The sequence below is a fragment of the Triticum dicoccoides genome, chromosome 7A, assembly GCF_002162155.2.
Source record: "Triticum dicoccoides isolate Atlit2015 ecotype Zavitan chromosome 7A, WEW_v2.0, whole genome shotgun sequence".
Taxonomy (NCBI): domain Eukaryota; kingdom Viridiplantae; phylum Streptophyta; class Magnoliopsida; order Poales; family Poaceae; genus Triticum; species Triticum dicoccoides.
The window spans coordinates 508305603-508311855 of NC_041392.1; positions in this window are offsets into that span (position 1 = coordinate 508305603).

The window sequence follows — 6253 nt, forward strand, 5'->3', positions numbered from 1 at the left end:
ACCCGGCTGCTGTCAAGGTACGTAATATGGCCGTGGAACAGATGATGAAGGCTCGCATCGAGAAATGCCACGTCATGGACACAATGATGAAGATGGCGGAGAAGACGCGCAAGGAGATGGAGGTCGTGGAGGCGATGAAGAAGCAGTTACGACTCCGCGGTGAATTAGATCATTTGGGGTGATAATCTTCCTTCTTCTTTTGCTCCTGTGTTTCATCTTTTGCTTCGGGTGTTTCGCCACGTGTGTCACTTTCTCTGCGAGGCATGAATAGAACAATGTTTTTTTGAGGGAATGAATAGAACAATGCTAACAATGAGATGACTAGCAAATTAGATCATTTTTATCGCCATATGGCACTGGGCTGCCGTGTTTCGTGCTCCTCCGTCGCAGTACACCTCCAGTGGAAAACTTGAGTATACCGCACGGTTCTTTGCTCCTCCTCGATCAGGTCGTCGGCGCATTTATACGAGCAGTCAAATCACAAGGCCCCGCCTTCCAGCAGTAATGAGCCATCAAATCACAAAGGCCCTCGCCTCTCGTGAAACCGACCAAGCTAGACTGTCCCACCCTCTAGCCTTTTAAAAATGTATACTTTTGTACAACAGTAGTATCGATGGATTGCGCCATGGAGCAAAACTTGAAATTTAAAAAAAGGTGGTACATATAGAGAGTGCTCGTCGCCAAATTATGCATATAGTACTATTAAAAAGGCTAGCCACAATAATGGTGTCCAGGACAACCCACCCCTCAAATAAAACTAAGAGGGTGCTTGGATACGTTTTAGTCCCATGACTAAAAGTAGTGGGACTAAAACATGCTAGCCTCACCCATGCTTGGATCCAAATACTAAAAAGGCTAAAATCAAGTTAATGAGCATTTATTATCCTCCAAACCCTCCATTCCAGAACTCGCCTATGTTAAAGGAGAGGACTTAAATGAGTAGAGAGAGGACGAATCCACATTTTAGTAGGGGTACCCCTGACTAAATTTTTTTAGTCTCAAGACTAGTTTTAACCCCTCTTTAGTCAGGGGTGCTTGGAACTTTAGCCTATTAAAGAGACTATTTTTAGTCAGACTAAAATAAGTCCCTTGGACCCAAGCACCCTCTAAGCATCCTGGAATTCTTTGACAAAACTAAGCACCCTGAAATTCTTTGACAACTAAACTGCTGGCTATATGATGTTGGCCATATATATTGTACGTATATAATATGAAGTAACGAGTGGTAGTACTATACCAACTAAAAGATGAAATGTAATAAATACTAGTATGTACGTACTGAAGAGTTAAAGTAACAAGAAGAAACATAACATAGTTCTGCTAGGGGCTCAGCACAACACACCCCTCAAATTAAATTAAGCACACCTGAAATTAAATTTTGCAACTATTCCGGTAGACACTGCATTAGAACCACCATGAGAAATGACACTGCCACCTTACTCGGAGTCCTCGTCCACGTCCTCGACTTCGTCCTTGTACCTATTCCTCTTGGCCGATACTTCTTTGCTCGAACCGCACACTTGGCAGTTGCTCTTCATCCAACCCTTGTAGATATTGAAGCAAAGGTAGCCATCCATTGCAGCGTAGTGGATGTGGTCTATATCTAGTAAATTCCGCTGCCATGCATGACAATGAAACGTGTAATAAAGTTTCTCCAGTTTACCGTACGAAGGATGAACCATGGCTCCTGCCAGGGTCAGCATTGAAGGCTGACGAGAGGACACCATCCGATTCTTCTGGAGGTCGAAGGTGTTTCCTACAACGAGGCCTATCCGATGCAGGACTTCTTTGTCATTACCAAAGTCTACAGTAACGAATTTGACTAGGTTGCTCTCGAGGAAGTCCTTAAAATCCTGGCACTCAACGTCGGCATGGCATATGTGGTAGACCAAGCATAAGTCATGCACGCAAACCTGGATCACGGCGGGCTTCTTCCTCTCTTCGTCCTTTAGATCCTTCTCTCGTCCCAGGACTGTGGTGTACTCAACATCTGGCCCAGCGACCCACTCATCATCTGAGTCTTCGAACATGCGTCTGAAGCGAGAAAGGCATCCTTTCACTGTCGCGGAAGAACGGGTGTAGATGACGTCGAACTCATCGCCGGTGATGGTTCTAACCTTGTACTCACCGCCGATCGTGGAGATTTGGGACGCCATGGATTTGGGAGGAGGGTTAGGATTTGTGGAACTGCCATAATGTGAATGGACGGGACGACTAGGAGCGAACCGTCGTAGTATTGAAGTTCGTGCGGGGACGAGTAGGAGCGAACTGCCAGCGTGCGAACGACAGGGTAGTGGTTTTCCATTCTCCCATGATACGGGCTTCTGAGAGCCCTTGGATCTGAGATCATACGGTTGCATGGCGTGATTCTAGACCTATGGGTGAATATCCTGTCCTGGAGGGTTATTCTGCAAATTTTTAGCAACTTAGCATGCGACCGTTTGATCTCAGATCCAAGGGCTGCCAGCAGCCTGTATCATGGTCACGCCTACCACGACCGTCGCGTCGCTCACGCGGTCGCACCCTTGGAGATTTAACACGGTGCATTAGGCTATCTGATGTTGGCATGCCATACATAGTCATCACTTAGTCACTCATACTACAACAAGGTTGGCTATAAGTGTATTTTTTTACTCCTCTCTATCTCTTTCTTCGTACTCAAGGAAGAAATGGTGCTAAGCGTGTGTATTTATTGCATTTGCCAAGGAGTGACCTCTTCCAATGAAATGGTGTTGCTAAGTTTGCTTCATTTAATTAGCTATAGACTCAAAATTGTCTTTTCACCTAGGTACACACGCTTAGCACCGTTTCTTCCTTGGGTCACCAAACTAGTCTCTCTCTTCTTGATTAACTTGCCACATCAGACTTTATGATTATGTGGCAAGCTTAAGCACCTGTAGGAGCAAGTAAAAGTAAGTACAATAGTGTGCTTTACATGGCATTTTTGCATATGTGGAGGAAAGAGAGGCAAGGAAAAAGTGGAGAAGTGGGCTCTCATGCAAGAGCCAGCCTCTACTACATGGTGGAGCATTGGGAGAGGCACCTGTATGGAGGTGGTCAGGAATCTGGGAGACTCACGCCGGTCGTAGCACCGCAGTTAAAATGATAATGACAAGTCAAATCATGGGGCCCCACATGTCCAGCAGTAACTCGCTATCAAATCACACAGCCCTACGTTTGCAGCAGCCTACTCCCTCGTCTTCTCGCGTCTCTGTCGAACCGACTAGGCATAACTGCCCCGCCGCCTACCGCGCAGGAAAAGCCCCACCCTCGACTTTTAAATAGTATACACTATACTAATTTTGTATCCATGGATTGCGCCCGCGCCATGGAGCAAAGTTTCTAGAAAATGGAGGAGAGACGGTGGTCTTGCAATAGAGAAGAGGGAGATGCGAGACAGTGGTTTTGGAATGGAGATGATGGAAAGGAGAGGAGGTGCTTTGGCAATGGAGAAGAGGGAGAGGAGCGTGCGACAGCGATTTAGGATTGGATGAGAGGGCCGGCGCGCTCTAACTGGATTAAAATCAAAATCAATTTACCCTTCAATTAAGAAAGCAACCCCACATTAACTAGTCTCCCTTTTATTCTGGGTCATAATTGACCATGATTTTCGCACATAAAATATATGTTATACGTTGTATACAAGGCCACTATCAAAATTACAATTGCAACTACACAAGGCCACTAACATTAATCGAGGCAAAATTGTTGGCGTTTGCCTCGTACTAGCACCCGAGGACATTAATATCCCTTGTGTGCATGCGGGAGTGAGAAGGTTAGCTTGCATTCCCAACATTAATCAACCAATGAGGAGTAAGAGGGTTGGCTTGTTGTGCTTGGGAGAGAAAAACCACATTAATTAACACGACAATCAAGGTGACAAGCTAGCTTGCAACATTGACTTAAACATAGCATTGCTTTTTTACATTGGTACCTATAATATGAGTTTGTGGCCTTGTATACAAAAATGGAGGGAGTATAATTTGAAAGTACATTCAGATATGAACCAAACGATACAATTTTTGGTGACATGCATTCACATTTTGCTTGTCAAATACAATATGTGGTCAAATTTTGACCCAAAATACGCGAAACAACAAAAAAATACTTCCAAGACCAGCGCCGTTCTTCCGCTCTTCTCCTCTTAAACCACCGCCGCTCCTCTCCTGTTCCAATCTAAATGCAGCGCCGCTCGTCTCCTCTTCCATTTCAAAACCACCTCCCCTCCTCTCCTGTTCCAGTCCAAAACAGCGTCTCTCCTCTCCCGTTCTAATCCAAAACCAGCGCTGCTCCTCTCCTATTCCATTCAAAAACCACCGCCGACGAGTGAAGGTGCTGTGGAGAAGTAGATCGATGGAGGAGTACAACCGATACGTGAGGATTGCAGACGGCGACCCTATGAAGCTAGCTAGGATGTTGGAGATACAGTCTTGGTTTGACAAAAAGGACCAACTAGCAGCGACGGCGACATCCATGGCCAAATATCTACAACAGAGCGAAAAGGCGGCGATACTCCTGGAGGGAGTCGCGCCGGAGTACATAGAGCTGCTCCTCTGGGCCATGGAGCAAACAAATTCACCGAATCCGATCATGAGGGAGCGGTGGTGGGAGTATCGATCCCAAATGGAGCATCCACCAGAGATTGAAGGATCGAGTATCTACAGGGTGCCGTTTGTGAGGGTGTCCTGCCAGAGCGAGCCGGTGGAGTCTTTGTCGATCGAACCCAACTGCAAGAGGAGAAAACTAGTTGGCTCGACGACGCTTTCCCGCCATCGTCTCCCTCGCCGTTCACATCGTCTCACGGGGCGGTTGTCTGCCGCCGAGGAATAGGAGGGGGCTGCCCCCCCCCAGCCCAATAGTCGGGCAGGTTGTGAATATTCAGGAGGAGCTTAGGGTTGTCAGTATTTGCAGGTTGTTAATTGTGTTTTGTATTGTGTATTTTGAGAGTACTTTCAGATATGAATGTCTTTTGAATTTCAGATTTGCAGTATTGAGCATATGAAGTATTTTATGAATTCTAGATATCTATTTTTAGCACTTAAAAATGTAGTTTCATAGGAGTATAAAAGTACACACAATGTGATTCTCAGAGAAGAAACTGCAAGTTTCAGTTTTAGATAAGAAACTGCAAGTTCAGTTTAAGATAAGAAACTGCAACTTTCAGAGGCAGAGCATTTATATTAACACGGCCTTTTCAAACAGGGTTAACATCATGTTGGAAGTTTTATTCATGGTTGAAAATGGAACTACCAGCCAGTTAACATCATGTTGATCAACATTCATGCATAGCACATCTTCATATGATGCATAGTCAAAATGCCCACACAATGTCGAGTGTGCGAAACACAGAGAAAACGAGGGACGAAGTTTTGGCAAGTGTTGGACGTGGTTTTGGGCTGCCCCGTCTAGGCTTTCATTTTTAACATGCGCAGCCCACGTCCTCGGATGGGAGGTCCATAGGCCTGTTTGTATTTTCTTAGGGCCGTCATGTATCGACCGGCCTATGGACCTCCCATCTGAGGTTTTATTTTTGGTAGCCCAATTTATGTATTGTTTTGAAGAAAACGCAGAGGTATGATCTATTTTTCTATATAAGAATTGTAACATCCCAAATTTTCAATTTGGAATGTTATACATTAGATCATCTATGCATATCATATTTTATTTTGCATTTTGGTTGACCTAGAAATCCTAAGCAACTCAAGGACCCACGGAGAGAGTTGGGGGTTTCATTATTTTCATATTTGAGTTTTCTCAAATTTTGAGAATAGGATCATTTGATTTTATTTATTTTATCATCAATTATTTCTATTACAAAAATATGAGAGAGGGAATAAAATGACTTTCCCAAAATAAAGAAATATTGAGGATCAAATAATAAAATCAAATAAGATTTTATTTCGGAGTTTTTCGGTGTTTTATTTGAATTTAGGAAAAATGTGCGTTTTTCAAAATTGCATTTAGGTCCCAAATAAATGTTCACCTTGTGCGGCTTGATTTTAAAAGCCCGTGAAAATTTATTTCGGAATTTTTGGAGTCCGTTTAGTATTTCTTTTTATTTTTCTTCTGCACGTTAATAAAAAAACGAACCGACTTACATGCCGTGTCCGGCTAGGACTCCGGCCCGAGGTGGCTTTATAAGCCGGCCCAGCCCCGGGGGAACCCTAGCCCCGAGCCGCCCCAGCTGCCTGACCCCGCCGCCGCCACCTGCCTCGGGCCGCCCCAGCCGCCCGACCTCGCCGCCGCCGCCTGC